Source organism: Haemorhous mexicanus, chromosome 3 (genome assembly GCF_027477595.1).
Source record: "Haemorhous mexicanus isolate bHaeMex1 chromosome 3, bHaeMex1.pri, whole genome shotgun sequence".
NCBI lineage: Eukaryota > Metazoa > Chordata > Aves > Passeriformes > Fringillidae > Haemorhous > Haemorhous mexicanus.
In genome coordinates, this window is record NC_082343.1 from 117,697,931 (window position 1) to 117,715,112 (window position 17,182).

The following is a 17,182-nucleotide window of genomic DNA, read 5'->3' on the forward strand; positions in this document are numbered from 1 at the left end:
GGAAAACTCTGAGTGCACTTAACAACTCAGTAAAATCAGCAGCCCTGACGAACGTGCAAGAGCCTGGGATTTCTTTTCCCCGAATTCATTAAAAGTATCAACAATTCTGTATTTTAAGTATGGAAGGGGTTGGAGACCTACCAGTGGGAAAAATCCACCCCAGCCCTCCGGTGGCATCTTAGCAGCATCACTAGACTTTAATTTATTCTTTTTGATCGGTGTGACTAATTAAGGCTCTGTCTCGTTGTTCAGTAAGTAAAACCCTTTTTTTTTCTGGCCAGGCAGAATTCCCCTGGGACCCTTGGGAAGAAGGAGCTCCCGGAGTCAGAGGCACAGAGAAATAAGTGAGGCCATGGCACCATCTGGTGTTTCTCAGGTTGCAGCGCTTCTCCCTGCAGCCCACGGCAGACGGCTTTTCCAAATGCCGCTTTGGCTGCTGCTGCCTTTGGGATGGAAACGCAGCCAGCAGGAATCACCTCCCTCACTTGGTCCCGCAGCCACCCGTGGGCTTGGCTCCGGAATTCCGGGACAAATTCGGAATTCCGAGCACCGTCATTGGCACAGGCAGCTCGCAATGAGCATGGCCACGGCAGCAGCTACAGCGTCTGAGCGGCAATTTCCCCTCTCATTTCCTATTCCCTGCCAAAGCATTCCCTCCCGCTCGTGCAAACCGGGAGTGATCCCTCCCCTCCTCCACAGCAGGAATTCTCCTCCCCTCCTGCGGGCACAGACCGCGCTGTGCAGGGAGGAGCTGTGACATTTGCACGGGGACAGAGAGCCTGGAACAGAGCCCGTCCTGCCGGCTCCTGCCCAGGAAACACTGCCGGTGCCCATGGAATGCTGTTATCCACAGGCATGGTCACGCCATGGAGCAGGGGATGCCGTCACTGGAAACAGCCGCTGTGGCTGCGACAGGGAAGCTGTGGGATATGGCAGGAGCTGTGACAGCCTCCGCTGGCACAGGGGACACTTCTGCAGGGGCACAGTCCGCACGAGCCTGAGCTGCCCTCCCAGCGTTGGGTGGGAAGGACCTCAGAGCCCACCCGGTGCCACCCCTGCCATGGCAGGGACACTGCCACTGTCCCAGGGTGTGCCAGTGTCCAGCCTGGCCTTGGGCACTGCCAGGGATCCAGGGGCAGCCCCAGCTGCTCTGGGCACCCTGTGCCAGGGCCTGCCCACCCTGCCAGGGCACAATACCTCATTGCCAAGATCCCATCCAGCCCTGCCCTCTGGCACTGGGAGCCATTCCCTGTGTCCTGTCCCTCCTGCCTTGTCCCCAGTCCCTCTGCAACTCTCCTGGAGCCCCTTTGGGCCCTCCAAGGGGCTCTGAGCTCTCCCTGGATCCTTCTCCAGGCTGAACATTCCCAGCTCTCCCAGCCTGGCTCCATGGCAGAGGAGCTCCAGCCCTGGGAGCTGAGGGGATGGAGCTGAGCAATGGCTGCCGCCGGATGCTGAGGGGACAGCAGCCACTCACAGCTGTGAGGGGGCTGTTTGGAAGGATGGCTGTTGTTCACAGCTGTGAGGGACAGCCACGGCTGACACGGTTCTGAGGGATGGTGCTGAGGAAGAGCCATGGCTGGGACAGTGCTGAGCTGTGAGGGACAGCCATGGCTGACACGGTGCTGAGCTGTGAGGAACAGCCATGGCTGACACGGTGCTGAGGGATGGTGCTGAGGGACAGCCATGGCTGACACGGTGCTGAGGGATGGTGCTGAGGGACAGCCATGGCTGACACGGTGCTGAGGGATGGTGCTGAGGAACAGCCATGGCTGACACGGTGCTGAGGAACAGCCATGGCTGACACGGTGCTGAGGGATGGTGCTGAGGAACAGCCATGGCTGACACGGTGCTGAGGAACAGCCATGGCTGACACGGTGCTGAGGGATGGTGCTGAGGGACAGCCATGGCTGACACGGTGCTGAGGGATGGTGCTGAGGGACAGCCATGGCTGACACGGTGCTGAGGGATGGCTGTGAGGGACAGCCATGGCTGACACGGTGCTGAGCTGTGAGGGACAGCCATGGCTGACACGGTGCTGAGGGATGGTGCTGAGGGACAGCCATGGCTGACACAGTGCTGAGCTGTGAGGAACAGCCATGGCTGACACGGTGCTGAGGGATGGTGCTGAGGGGCAGCCATGGCTGGGACGGTGCTGAGGGATGGTGCTGAGGGACAGCCATGGCTGACAGGGTGCTGAGGGATGGTGCTGAGGGACAGCCATGGCTGACACAGTGCTGAGCTGTGAGGAACAGCCATGGCTGACACGGTGCTGAGGGATGGTGCTGAGGGGCAGCCATGGCTGACACGGTGCTGAGGGATGGTGCTGAGGGACAGCCATGGCTGACACGGTGCTGAGGGATGGCGCTGAGGGACAGCCATGGCTGACAACGGTGCTGAGCTGTGAGGGACAGCCATGGCTGACACGGTGCTGAGGGATGGCTGTGAGGGACAGCCATGGCTGACACGGTGCTGAGCTGTGAGGAACAGCCACGGCTGACACGGTGCTGAGGGATGGTGGTGAGGGACAGCCATGGCTGACACGGTGCTGAGCTGTGAGGGGACAGCCATGGCTGACACGGTGCTGAGGGATGGCGCTGAAGGACAGCCATGGCTGAGGGATGGCTGTGAGGAGACCCACGGCTGACGGAGCCCGCAGCACTGCCCCGGCCATCGCTCCGCCCGCCCCTCTCCCTCAGGCGGCCCCAGCCCCTCAGGGCGGGCTGTGGGCGGGGCCGCCCCTTCGGCTGCTAGCGCTGCGCCTGCGCGGTCCCGCCGCGCCCCGGGGTGAGCGCCGCGCGGCGCGGGCGCGCTGTGGCGGAGGCGGGAGCGCGCCAGGCGGCGCTGGCCGCCGATTGGCTGGGGGGCGCGAGAAGGCGGGGCCGGGCGGGCCCTGATTGGCCAGGGCGCCGTGCGGCGGCGGCCGGGACCGTTGGAGCGCGGCGGCGGCTGAGGCGGCCCGGCCGCCCCTGGAGCCGCGGGAGCCTCGGCACCGGCTCAGGTACGGCGGGGCCCGGCGGGGGAGAGCCCAGCGGGACCGGCTCACCGGGCTGGGAGGGGCGGCCGCTGGTTTGGCCGTGCTCCGGTGTTCCTCCCGGCCGCGAACCAGCTGCTGGCAGGCAGCCGGAATGTGTGGGCTGCATTGCTTTGGCGTTAACGGGAGACCCGGGATGTGCAGGCTCCCCTAATCTGGAGTTAACGGGAGACCCGGGGTGTGCAGGCTGCAGTGATTTGTAATTAACGGAGACCCGGGATGTGCAGGCTCCCCTAATCTGGAGTTAACGGGAGACCCGGGGTGTGCAGGCTCCATTGCTTTGTAATTAACGGAGACCCGGGGTGTGCAGGCTCCATTGCTTTGTAATTAACGAGAGACCCGGGATGTGCAGGCTCCATTGCTTTGTAATTAACGAGAGAACCGGGATGTGCAGGCTGCAGTGATTTATAATTAACGGAGACCCGGGGTGTGCAGGCCCCCCTGATCGGGAGTTAACGGGAGCAGCAGCCAGGGCAGAAGCAGCACCGTGCTGGGGCTGTGAAATGAGGCAGTGCAGTTTTTCTGTGGAAAAGCACTGCTTTCTTGCAGAAACAGCTCACTTGGTGTTATTTGCCTCTCCTTAGGTTGTGGTTTAAATGTCTGAAGAAGGAAGTGAGCCCAGGAAAGTGGAAGTTGCCCTGAGAGACTTCTCAGTGTGATTCAGGTAATGGGATCTGTTGGGATTGACTGTGGTGTTGACCTTAGAATCTTGTGTTTTGTGTGTTTAGTTGCCTGTTTCTGACACTCATAAAGCTGATACTGACATTTTTCACTTATGACAAACTTGTGCCGTGAAGCAGTGACTCCTGCATTTTCTGTTACGTGTTGGACATGTGGAAATATGGAATCATGTGAAAAGATGGAATCCTCTGTTTAAAATTCCTCCAGAATTATGTTTGTTGTGCAACATATCCCTCGTCTGGGGAAGGTGAATCATGGAATTACGGAATGCTTTGGGTGGGAAAGAGCTTTAAACAGCATTGAATTTCACCCCCTTGCCATGGCAAGGACACATTCTGCTGTCCCAGGGTGCTCCAAGCCCCAACCTGGCCTTGGGCACTGCCAGGGATCCAGGGGTGGCACTGGCTGAGCTTTCAGGTCCCTTCCCACTCAAACCAGTCAGTCCCAAGGGAGCAGCTCTTGGGCTGGGCTGCCAGAGTTGGCTCCTGACAGTTCCAGAATCCTGTGTTTAAGGGGACACGTCCAGGACCTCCTGTGAGCTCTGTGGGACACCCTCATTGTTCAGTGCCATTTCTGTGGTGGTGAATGCAGCAGCCCTGCCAGCATTGTCCCAGGCTCCCTGGGTTTGGAGCAGGCTGGGGGTTTTGGAGCAGTAAATGGCTTTTTTTGTTGGCTGGGGTGCAGCTGATGCAGCCAGGCCTCTGGCTTATCCCAGGACCCAAGAGCATTACATGTTTAAGGAATGCTGGGTGGTGGAGGGGACCTAGGAAGGAGCCATAGTGCAAGGAAAAAGGCTTTTGCAGCAAGAGAAGAGCAGCACTTCGAGCAGTTCACTTACATCACACACGGCACAGGTGATGTGGGAATGAGGGCTCTCAGTCCTGGGCAGCCCTGGGTGGGTGTTCTCAGTTCTGTTCTCAGTGGGCAGCCCTTAAACCAAGGGGGATGTTCTGAGTTAGGAGCCATTTAAACCAAGGGGGATGTTCTGAGTTAGGAGCCCTTTAAACCAAGGGGGATGTTCTCACTTGGGCAGCCCTTTAAACCAAGGGGGATGTTCTGAGTTAGGAGCCCTTTAAACCAAGGGGGATGTTCTCACTTGGGCAGCCCTTTAAACCAAGGTGGATGATTTCACTTCTTTAAGCCAAGGGGGATGTTCTGAGTTGTGCAGCCATTTAAATCAAGCTGGATGTTTTCAGTTCTTTAAACCAAGGGGGATGTTCTGAGTTAGGAGCCCTTTAAACCAAGATGGATGTTCTGAGTTGTGCAGCCCTTTAAACCAAGGTGGATGTTCTGAGTTGTGCAGCCCTTTAAATCAAGGGGGATGTTCTGAGTTAGGGGCCATTTAAACCAAGGGGGATGTTCTGAGTTGTGCAGCCATTTAAACCAAGAGGGATGTTTTCAGTTCTTTTAACTGGGGTGGATGTTCTGAGTTAGGAGCCCTTTAAGTCAAGGGGGATGTTCTGAGTTGTGCAGACCTGGGTGGATGTTCTGAGTTAGGAGCCCTTTAAACCAAGGGGGATGTTCTGAGTTGTGCAGCCCTTTAAGCCAAGGTGGATGTTCTGAGTTGTGCAGCCATTTAAACCAAGAGGGATGTTTTCAGTTCTTTTAACTGGGGTGGATGTTCTGAGTTAGGAGCCCTTTAAACCAAGGTGGATGTTCTCAGCTGGGCAGCCCTGGGTGGATGTTCTGAGTTAGGAGCTCTTTAAACCGAGGTGGATGTTCTGAGTTAGGAACCCTTTAAACCAAGGTGGATGTTCTCAGCTGGGCAGCCCTGGGTGGATGTTCTGAGTTAGGAGCTCTTTAAACCAAGGTGGATGTTCTGAGTTAGGTGCCCTTTAAACCAAGGGGGATGTTTTCAGCTGGGCAGCCCTTTAAACCAAGGTGGATGTTCTGAGTTGGGCAGCCCTTTAAACCAAGGTGGATGTTCTGAGTTAGGAACCCTTTAAACCAAGGTGGATGTTCTGAGTTGTGCAGCCCTTTAAACCAAGGTGGATGTTCTGAGTTAGGAACCCTTTAAACCAAGGGGGATGTTCTGAGTTGGGCAGCCCTGGGTGGGTGTTCTGAGTTGTGCAGCCATTTAAACCAAGCTGGATGTTTTCAGTTCTTTTAACTGGGGTGGATGTTCTGAGTTAGGAACCCTTTAAACCAAGGTGGATGTTCTGAGTTAGGTGCCCTTTAAACCAAGGGGGATGTTTTCAGCTGGGCAGCCCTTTAAATCAAGGGGGATGTTCTGAGTTGTGCAGCCCTTTAAACCAAGGTGGATGTTCTCAGTTGGGCAGCCCTAGGTGGATGTTCTGAGTTGTTAGGAGCTCTTTAAACCAAGGTGGATGTTCTCAGCCCTTTAAGCCAAGGTGGATATTCTGAGTTGTGCAGCCCTTTAAACCAAGGTGGATGTTCTGAATTAGACAGCCCTTTAAGCCAAGGTGGATGTTCTCAGTTCTTTAAACCAAGGTGGATGTGTTCAGCTGTGCAGCCCTTTAAGCCAAGGTGGATGTTCTCAGCTGTGCAGCCCTTTAAACCAAGCTGGCTGTTTTCAGTTCTTTAAGCCAAGGTGGATGTTCTGAGTTAGGAGCCCTTTAAACCAAGCTGGATGTTCTCAGTTGGGTGGGTGTTCTGAGTTGTGCAGCCATTTAAACCAAGCTGGATGTTTTCAGTTCTTTTGACTGAGGTGGATGTTGTGAGTTAGGAGCCCTTTAAACCAAGGTGGATAGTCTGAGTTTTGCAGCCCTTTAAACAAAGGTGGGTGTTCTCAGCCCTTTAAACCAGGGTGGGTGTGTTCAGCTGTGTGTTGTGGAAACTGTGACAGTTTTTGAAGAGGGAAGGAGCCACATCTGGAAGTTTAAAGCCAAGCTTTGTGGCTGGCTTGGTGCCTGAGCCACCCTGAGCTCCACACTCAGCCTGCCTGCGTGGGCTGCTCTGGGGCAGCTTTAGAGAGCCTAAAGAGGGATTCAGATCAGGTGATTCAGGTGATAAGGATTTGAATTCATCATATTTTTATTGTGTTAATTGTTGTCCCCTTGGTAGCAGGGAGGGGGAACCATGATTTTGTTGTCTCTGGTTTAGTGTTCAAACAGATTTCTGTGGATGAACTGTACCTAAATTTAAATAATTTCATGGGCCTGTCCCAGTCCTGTGGGCTTTAAGGACTGAACTATTTTAACTTCTCAGCTGTGCTTAAATAATACAGATGTATTTAAAAAAACTTATGTAATGAAGATTTTTAGGCAGCCTAGTTCTGGAAGAAACAGTAGGAGACCTTAAAATTCCACAGCAGATAGCACATTATATTTGGCCAGGTGGAAACAAATAGAATTATGACAGCAGCTGCCAATTCATCACTAAACTTTAAAGGAGTTGGATGTCTAAATGATGTGCTGTGGTTACAAAACACTTACAATCATAGTAACTTGAGGAGCTACTGACTGACTGCAAGGTGAGGTATTTTCAGTCTTTGCCAGTGCAACTTTTAACTTTATTTAGGTCAAAGGTTGGACTCGGTGGTCTTGGGTGAATGAGAGCCTCAGTGATTCTGGGATTTAAGAGGTAAAGGGATGCCCTGGCATCAAGCAAACAGGGAGGGAGCGGAGGCCCTAACTTAAAATTTTATTTATTTATTTTTTTTAGAACAGAAAGTGACAAAACTAAGGGATAAAAACTCTTAGTTTTACAGAAGGCAATGGTAAATGTCATCAGTTGGACTTTTCCTTCAGGCTTATGTTGTTCTTGTGGGAAGAAAGCCCTTTGTGAGCACAGCTGGAGCAGTGAGGAGCAGTTTGGGTGCAGGCAGGCTTTTGAAGCAGGTGTTGTGTGTGTCTGGCAGCTCAGACAAAGTTAAAGTTATCAGGCCTGTGTAGGTGTTCAGTTCCCATTGCCTGGGGCAGTGGCAGAGAGACTTTTAAATGCAGATGAATAGTTCTGTGCTCCTGTAGCCTTTCAGTAACATCTAACACTTCACAAACCTGGAATTATTTCAGTTTGGACCTGTGAAGCTGGTGAGGAAGATTTCACACTGTAAGTCAATGTAGGAGGTGAAATTAATGTATTAAAACTGAGCCAGCTGTTTTGTCCTGAAGTCACTTGTCCTGTTCCCAGGTGTTCCTCTCTGCCCCCACTGGAATTTCCCTCCTCCCCAGGTGTGCCAGGGAACTCTGAGCTGCCAGGTGTGTGGGACCTGCTCCTGCTCCATCTCCCAGTCTGGGCTAGTGGGGAAAAGGGCAGGAATGCAGCTCAGAACCTTTCCTCATAATGAATATTGCATCCAGAGGCAGCTGCAGAGTTCTCTCCTGTGCTCTGCCAGCAGTGCTGGGCCTGTGGGGTCAGATGGAGAGGGGAGGCTTTGCCAGGCTCTTTTGGAAGCACTGAGTGCTCAGAAATCCCTTCCTGAGAGGGAGGGGTGAGCTCCTAATTAGACCATTTCCAACTTCTTCCTGCTCAGGAATCCTCCTGTAATATTTCATTTCTCTTACCCAACAGGAGCACTGCTTTATTTCAAGGAAACAGTTTCAGCTGCTGGATTTGCTCTTGTTTGCAGGCTCATGGTAAACCCCATGACATGAACTTCAACAGGCAGGTTGGAAAAAGCCATTTCTACTCCTCAGGCTTTGGGGCAGTGGAGGAAGATGAGGGTTTGGCTCTGGTTTGGCACTGAGTGTGCTGGCTGCTCTGCACCCTGGCTGTGTGTGCTGGAGAACAGACCTGGGCCAGAATAATCTGTGCTCAGCCACTCAGTGCTGGCCTGAGAGCCTGCACAGCTCTGGGCCCAGGCTGAATGCTTCCCTGGGGACTGAAAATGGATACAGAGAGCTGTGAGCTTCAAATAACACCTTGGCAACGGGGCTGGCACCTCCGTGCCACTGTCACCCTCACCATTCTTAGCCTGACCTGCAAGTTCCTCAGGGCTGGGACTTCTCTGTGTTCTGGGCTCTCAGCTGGCACAGATGTGAAGTCACAGGAGCTCAGGTGGCTTGGAACTCTGCTGGGTTTGAGTTTGTTCTGTTTTGTCTGAAGGGAACCTGTGTTAAGAGCTTTGGAAGGCTGTCAAAGAAACCTCTGATTAAATATTGTGACTTGTTCCATCTTTGTTGAGCTTGAATCCAGTACAATCTTTATCAGTTTCTGACCAGGTGGGGTTGGTTGGCTCACCCTGGGGCTTAGACCAGGGGGTTTTCCTGGAATCACAGGATGATTTCAGTTGTACAAGTCCTCTTAGTCCAGCCTGTGCCTGATCCCCACCTTGTCCCCAGCCCAGAGCACTCAGTGCCACATCCAGGAATTCCCTGGACACCTGCAGGGATGGGCACTCCAAGCCTCCCTGGGCAGCCCCTGCCAAGGCCTGACCACCCTTCACATGCACAAATTCCTCCGGATGTCCACCCTGATCCTGTCCTGGCCCAGCCTGAGGCCATTTCCCCTTGTCCTGTCCCTGCTCCCTGGGAGCAGAGCCTGATCCCCCTGGCTGTCCCCTCCTCTCAAGGAGTTGTGCAGAGCCACAAGGTCCCCCCTGAGCCTCCTTTTCTCCAGGCTGAGCCCCTTCCCAGCTCCCTCAGCCTCTCCTGGGGCTCCATTCCCTTCCCAGCTCTGCTCCCTTCCCATCCTGGGGTGTTTCCTGGGGTTGGTGTGACCCCAGGGCAGGACCCAGCTGTTGGCCTTGTTGTCCCTCACCCCAGTGGCCCCAGGCCATGGATCCAGGCTGTCCTGGTCCCTCTGCAGAGCCCCCAGCAGAGGCACTTCCCACCCCCTGGGGCTGTCCCTGAGCTGAGCCAGGCTGGTGCCCTCCATGCCCTGGAGGTGTTGGGCAGGACTGACCCAGCCCTGAGCCCCCTGGTGCCCGTGCCCAGCTGGATGGGCCTCCATGCCCAGGTTTTTCCAGCCAGGAATAAACAATTAACCCACTCCAATTCCCTCTTTACACCCTCTGGTGTTTGGAAAAGCCCCATGGAGCAGTTCTGCTCCAGACACTGAAGGTGCCTGAGGAAATCAGCCTGGAGAGGCTGCTCCACATCCAGCTACCCAGGAGGAGCATCCTCACCCAGGAGGAGCATCCTCCCCCAGGAGGAGCATCCTCCCCCAGGAGGAGCATCCTCACCCAGGAGGAGCATCCTCACCCAGGAGGAACATCCTCACCCAGGAGGAACATCCTCACCCAGGAGGAACATCCCCTGAGCCCCCTGGTGCCCGTGCCCAGCTGGATGGGCCTCCATGCCCAGGTTTTTCCAGCCAGGATGTCCCTGCCCATCAGGATGTCCCTGCCCATCAGGATGTCCCTGCCCATCAGAGATTTTCCACCCCAGTAACTGAAGGCACCAGGGCTCTGTGGGGCTGTGCTGCCACATGCTGTGTCCTGCCTGAACAAACCAGATGGCTTCTTGTGCCTTGGAAGAACCTCACAGCTCCAGCAGGAGTGGGAAGGCACGCAGGAGGGAAAGCTTTAGGTTTCATTACTGCTGTTTTTCCTTAAGCTGCTGGGTTGCCTGTTCATTTTTAATGAAGCCTCCTGCTTTATTTGGGCAGGTTTTTGCAGAATCTTCCAGAGCAGCTTTGGATCCACTGGATTTATGGAGGGAAAAAAAAGGAGCCATTGACTTGTTTAGAATTTCAGTGCAGATCTGTAATCCCTGGGAAGTTACAGTCCCTTGCCTTGCTCCCAGCCAAGTGGGTTTTTCCTTACACCCCCCAAGGCTGGAGTCAATTTGGGGTTGTAGAGATCTTGCACAAACATCTGAGTCCAGCACATGTGAAAACATCAGTGAGAGATCCAGACCTTTGGGTTTTGGGGCAGCTGCTGCTGGAAGGTGCTTGGTGGTCCCAGAGAAGCTCCTGTACTTGCTGGAGATGCAGAAATAACATTTTAGTGTACTTCTCATACTTTTGTGCACAGTTGCTTTTGCTTCAGTTAATTTTCCTACAATTGATGGGAACAGGGTGTAAAATGTTAAAGATAAATGAGAAGAATTGTCAGAAGAGGTTAAAATGTGCTTTAAAAGATGTTGCCAGTCTACTTGAATGAGTATGGAAGGTTTGTCTTTTCCTAGGGTCAGATGTGTCCCCCTGAAGTCAGTTCAGGTCACTCCTCTTCCTGGGAAATGCCACAGGGGAACAAAGGAGTATTTCTGATTAATTCTGTTTGACTGCTGAGGAAAGGGATTGGAAATATGAACCAGGAGAACAAAGGAAAGAGTAAAAGCATCAGATATTTTGGATAGACAGAGGGAGAGGAGGGGATTAAATCAGTCATTGTTCAAATTAGGAAAGAAAAGGAAAAATTCTTGATATTTTTATTGAAGTCTGAGATGAACAAATATAAGCACCTTTGTATCACAAGTAAGTTGAATTTTATACTTTAACGAAACATTTATGAGAGTTCAGAAATTATTTGAGATGGTTTCTATCAAATGTCAGTTGAAGCCAGACGAGCTCAGAAGCCCAAAGCAAGGAAGTGCCAAAGCAGATGGACACCAGTAACTTTTTCTGCCAGCACAGGTATGCCCTCAATTTTTATTCAATATCTTCATCCCAGTTATGTTATTTATTAAAGTTACACTTTTAAGAGTGAATGAACTGACAAGGGAGGAAAGCTTTTCCTTGAAACAGCAGAAATAGTTGTTCCTTCTGATCAGAACAATGGCAGAGAGTCACTGAACCTCCTTCCCTGTGTCAAGCACAGATCAGCCCATGCCCCAAACTGGCTTTTGGATTGATTTTAATTGCAAGTTATTTCTGACCATAAATAGGTATGGGCACAAGTTTATCTTCATGCAGTTTAATCAGTGACATCAAATATTATTTCTGCTAATGACATGCCACACCAGGAATGTGAACCGAGTCAGATTTAATCATTGGTAAATGAACTTTTCTTTCTCTGTTCCTGCTTTGGCCACTGAGGCTGCAGCTCAGTGCAAACCAATGTCTGCAAATGGTTATCACACCCCAAAGGTCAGAATCTCCTTTGGAGCGTTCCTGAGAGGTGGAAGGACAGAAGGAAACAAAATTAACTTAAAACAACTACAAAAACAAATTGTAACCCCCTGAAAGGTGGCTGTGCTCAGCTGGGGCTGGGCTCTGTCTCCAGGCAGCACTGACTGAACCAGAGCACACAGCCTTGAGCTGCACCAAGGGGAATTTAAGCTGGATATCAGGAAAAAGTTCTTTACAGAAAGGGTGACAAAGTTCTGGAATGTTCTGCCCAGGGAGGTGGTGGAGTGCCCTTCCCTGGGGGTGTTTAACAAAGCCTGGGGGTGGCACTGGGTGCCAGGGGTGAGTTGGGTGTTGGGGCTGGGTTGGACTTGCTGGTCTTGGAGGTCTCTTCCAGCCTGGGGATTGTGTGATTGATTCTATGATTGTGTGATTGTGAGTAATTCTGTCATTCTGTGTGATTGTGTGATTCTGATTGTGTGTGATTCAGTGATTCTGTGATTCTGATTGTGACTCATTCTGATTCTGTGATTGTGTGACAGTGATTCTGATTGTGTGTGACAGTGATTCTGAGGTTCTGTGTGATTGTGTGACTCTGATTGTGTGTGACTCAGTGATTCTGACTCAGCGATTGTGTGTGACTCAGCAATTGTGCGATTGTGCGTGACTCAGCGATTGTGTGTGACTCAGCAATTGTGCGATTGTGCGTGACTCAGCGATTGTGTGTGACTCAGCGATTGTGTGTGACTCAGCGATTGTGTGTGACTCAGCGATTGTGCAATTGTGTGTGACTCAGCGATTGTGTGTGACTCAGCGATTGTGTGTGACTCAGCGATTGTGTGTGACTCAGCGATTGTGCGATTGTGCGTGACTCAGCGATTGTGTGTGACTCAGCGATTGTGCGATTGTGTGTGACTCAGCGACTGTGTGTGACTCAGCGACTGTGTCTGACTCAGCGATTGTGTGTGACTCAGCGATTGTGTGTGACTCAGCGACTGTGTCTGACTCAGCGACTGTGTGTGACTCAGCGATTGTGCGATTGTGTGTGACTCAGCGATTGTGTGTGACTCAGCGATTGTGTGTGACTCAGCGATTGTGCGATTGTGTGTGACTCAGCGATTGTGCGTGACTCAGCGATTGTGCGATTGTGTGTCACTCAGTGATTGTGTGTGACTCAGCGATTGTGCGATTGTGTGTGACTCAGCGATTGTGTGTGACTCAGCGATTGTGTGTGACTCAGCGATTGTGTGTGACTCAGCGATTGTGTGATTGTGTGTGACTCAGCGATTGTGTGATTGTGTGTGACTCAGCGATTGTGTGTGACTCAGCGATTGTGCGATTGTGTGTGACTCAGCGGTTGTACGATTGTGTGTGACTCAGCGGTTGTACGATTGTGTGTGACTCAGCGATTGTGTGTGACTCAGCGACTGTGAGATTGTGCGTGACTCAGCGATTGTGTGTGACTCAGCGATTGTGCGATTGTGTGTGACTCAGTGATTATGTGTGACTCAGTGATTGTGTGATTGTGTGTGACTCAGTGATTGTGTGTGACTCAGTGATTCTGATTCTGTGATTGTGTGACTGTGATCCTGTGTGTGACAAGAAGCCCATCCCTGGCTCAGCGGTGGTTTCCTGAGCACAGAGCTGCCTGTGGAGCTGTCCTTGGGCCGTTACCTACAGCTGATGAGCTCCAAGAAGAGCGAAACCTGCTAAGCAAGGTCCTGTAGTATTGGCCTGAACCTGGGAGCACCTGCAGGGCACAGCCAGGGGGGCACAGCCAGGGGGGCACAGCCAGGGGGGCACAGCCAGGGGGGCACAGCCAGGGGCTCCCTGCAGCCAGGGGGGTGCCAATCTCACCTCCTGTTCTGGGACAGAGCAGGGGCTCTCCCTGTTCTCTCCCTGTTTTGGGACAGAAAAAAAAGTGTCAAACAAGGGGAGTGAGAAAAAAGTGAGTTTATATAATGGTATTATATGTATATAATTATATATATTTTTATATATATTGTACAGTTATTTTAGATGGTGGCTGAATGTAGAATTTCCCACAGTAATTGGTGTGGGATTTGTAGATTGGCTCTGCTGTTAACTCTGTCAGAGGGTGCTCCTGAGGCCATACAAGTGTTGTACCTGTGGAAAGGAGGAGAAGGTGAAAGGATGAAGGGAAATGATGACATTTTGGAAGTTCACATCAGACACACTCAGCTGCAGTTTTCTAAGGCACTGCATTGTTTTCTGCTTTGAGTTGACCATTGCTTTTCAATAAGGATTTCCAAATAACTGGACTTCCTGTCCCTGGCAGTGCCCAAGGCCAGGCTGGACATTGGGAGCAGCCTGGGACAGTGGGAGGTGTCCCTGTCATGGCAGGGGTGGCACTGGATGGGCTCTGAGGTCCCTCCACCCCAACCCATCCTGGGATTTTGGGTTGGAGTGGTTTCCCCTCCCCATGCCCAGTGGGAGCAGCCACCTCAGGAATTCCTTGCTGCCACATCATTCCAGCCCATGTTGTGTTTCCTGGCACTTTGCTCATGGATTTTGCTGCAATTTTTAAAAAAGCAAGGAACCAGCAAACAAACAAACAAAACCCACGCCAAAAATCCCCACCAAAACCCAAACCCAGCCTCCCCACCCCCTCCAAAGAACCCAGCCTAACAAACCAAACCAGCTCAGGCCAAGCTGCTGCTCCCCTTCCCTGTTTTGGGAGCTGAGCACTGTAATTTGCATCCCAAACATAGTTGCAGTTCTTGTGGGTTTGGTTCATTCCTGTTTTGAACTTGAGAAAGGCTCCCCATCTTCCTTCATCCCAGCCTCACCACCGAGGGATCCTCCTGTGTCTGATGGTTCAGGGATTAAAAACAGGTTTGTCCATTATTCTCACAGAACCTCATTTCCAGCACTTTCCCAAAAACCTGGCAGTCATGTGGGAGTTGGGCTCTGCTCCCAGGGCCAGGGCCAGGGGAAATGGCCTCAGGCTGGCTGGGTGGATGTTGGGAACAATTCCCACCTGGAAAGGGCTGTCTGTCCTGGCACAGCTGCCCAGGGAGGGTGGATTCCCCATCCCTGGAGGGTGTAAAGCCCTGTGGCTGTGGCACTTGGGGACAGGGCTCAGTGTGGCCTGGGCAGTGCTGGGGGTGCCTGGGCTCTGAGGGTTTTCCAACCTGAACAATTCTGTGTTTCCATTGCTGGATTCTCTCTCCACTCTGCTCAGGTGTGCCCTGCCCAGACAGAGCCTCCCCGAGGTGTTTCCCCCTCTCAGAAGCAGCAGGGTCAGCTCCTGAGTGCAAAGAGCCTTGGGTGGGTTTGGTGAGCAGCTCCAGGGCTGAGCTGCTCCCCCAGGGAAAAGTAAAAACCTTCCTCTCCTTTTGAGGCAGGCAGGAGCCTGGAGGAGAGGCTGAGGCTGCACTGGGAGTCCTGGAGGAGGAGCTGGGCAGGGAATGGAGCCCCAGGAGGGGCTGAGGGAGCTGGGAAGGGGCTCAGCCTGGAGAAAAGGAGGCTCAGGGGGACCTTGTGGCTCTGCACAACTCCCTGACAGGAGGGGACAGCCAGGGGGGGTCAGGCTCTGCTGCCAGGGAACAGGGACAGGACAAGGGGAAATGGCCTCAGGCTGTGCCAGGACAGGCTCAGGGTGGGCACAGCAGGAATTTCTGCATGGAAAGGGTGGTCAGGCCTTGGAACTGCCCAGGGAGGTTTGGAGTGCCCATCCCTGCAGGTGTCCAGGGAAGGCCTGGATGTGGCACTCAGGGGACAAGGTGGGCATTGAGCACAGCTTGGACTGGATGGACTGGAGGGCTTTTCCTGCTGAAGGACCCTTGGGTCATGGAGAGAGCAGATCCCTCATTCAGGTCTCATTTCAGGGCCAGCTTGGGAGAGTTCAGTCCTTCCTTTTCCTTGCAGAGGGCACAGAGGTGACACTCACTCCCCTGGAATGGAACTGTGTCTGTCTCTGTGCCTCTGACCCCTTCATGCAGGAATTGTGTGTGCCACTGTTGGGTGCTGTGCCCAGGCACTGGCAGTGACCCCTGGAGCTCCCATCCTGGCACGGGCAGGTGCCCTCTGTGCCAGGCTGAGCAGGGCAGCTGGGGCTGCCCCTGGACCCCTGGCAGTGCCCAAGGCCAGGCTGGACAGGGCTAGGAGCACTTGGGACAGTGAAGGTGTCCCTGCCATGGAGGGGTGGCACTGGTTGGGCTCTGAGGTCCCTTCCCACCCAAAGCATTCCAGGATTCCGTGAATGAGGAATCTCTGGGGAAGAGGTGGAAATCATGGCACTGTCAGGTGTTTGGTGCTGAATGAGATGGGATTGGAAGCTCGTGTGCCCAAAACCCCCAACTTCTACAAGTCAAAAAAATGCCACTGAGGCTTTTTCCTGTTAAAAAAGTCCAGTAAAGGCACAGCAGCACATTGGTTCTGTCTGTGCCTTTCTAAACCATGGAAATACAATGTATTTTCTGCTCAGAGCCATGGGCTTGTTTTCCTTCCTGAGAAGGAAAAAGGCTGAGGAGGCTTCTGAGCCGTGGGGTTCCAGCAGGAGCTCAGGAAGTGCCAGGCTGTGCCCAGGGACTGCTCCTCAGGGAGGTGTGCCAGTGCCAAGGCAGGACTTTGTGCTGCTCCTGGTGCCTGCTGAGGCTGCTGCAGGCTGGGCTGAGCCAGCTGCCCCCTGTAGTCTGCATGGAACTGTAGGAGAGTTGTTTGGGATTTTGGTCTTTTTTGGGGGTTAGACACATAAAACCTAAATTTAATGGGTTTGAAGTTGGTGAATTTGGTAACCAAGGAGCAATGTAATAATTAGTTGAATTATAAATTAAATTTTACACTGATGCAGAATTAACTTTCCTTTTTTTGCTGCAGTGGACTGAAATTTGGCATATTTTAGGACTGTGTAGTGAAATAAGCCCCGAGTGTCCCCTTACCTGAATTGCCCCTGTATCCCCTTACCTTGGGGTGCAAGCTGCTCCCTGCTCCTGTCACTTTTCCTAGGAAAGGGAGCCCTCTGCCACCAAACTGGTTTTATTTGCAACTTAATTAGTTTGAAGTTCTCTACTTCCCTGACAAATCCCAAGTGACCTCAGGTGTCAGGGCTCAAAGTTAAATGAATTTTAACAGGTTTTGTTTAAAGCCAACATTCCCCAAACCAAACATCCCCACAAATCCTTCTCCAAGCTGGAGGATTCTGTGACCCTGCAGGGAAGAGGGGTCACTCACCTCTGTCAGCCAGGGAAGGGAATGGGCTGAGCTTGTTCCTGCTGACCCCCAAAGTCTCCAGCTGCAGCATTTCCCCTTGTTTGGCTCAGAACTCAGAGGAATTCTTGATGGGATATTTCTCCATGTATCAGTGCAGCTCTGGGCTTCTCAAACTAAAGCAATTCAAGTGTTGAATTAATGTTTCCTGTGCTGTGCCCTGCCTTGGAAGGTGTTAACAAGCCTGAGGTGTGTGTGTGGAATGGGATAAGGATGAGAGGTGTCTGTCTGTGTCCTGCAATCTCCAGTCCCCAACCAGAATCAGACAGTTCCCACTGAGGGACAGAATCCTGCTGCTCGCAGCAAGCTGCTCTTGTAACAGGAATT

The 17,182-nt window shown here is 52.6% G+C and overlaps 1 protein-coding gene across 8 annotated transcripts in view; it reads left to right on the plus strand.

The window, feature by feature from the left end:
• The first annotated feature begins 2,874 nt into the window (after window positions 1-2,874).
• DTNB (dystrobrevin beta) overlaps window positions 2,875-17,182 on the plus strand; it is a 237,789-nt gene continuing 223,481 nt past the window's right edge. For 7 of the 8 annotated variants that reach the window (XM_059843204.1, XM_059843205.1, XM_059843207.1 and 4 more), the window contains exons 1-2: window positions 2,875-2,998; window positions 3,616-3,695. The gene's annotated coding sequence lies outside the window, so the exon portion shown is untranslated. Of the gene's footprint in view, window positions 2,999-3,615; window positions 3,696-13,619; window positions 14,480-17,182 lie in introns of those variants that run through there. The other variant, XM_059843201.1, reaches the window with a different exon arrangement.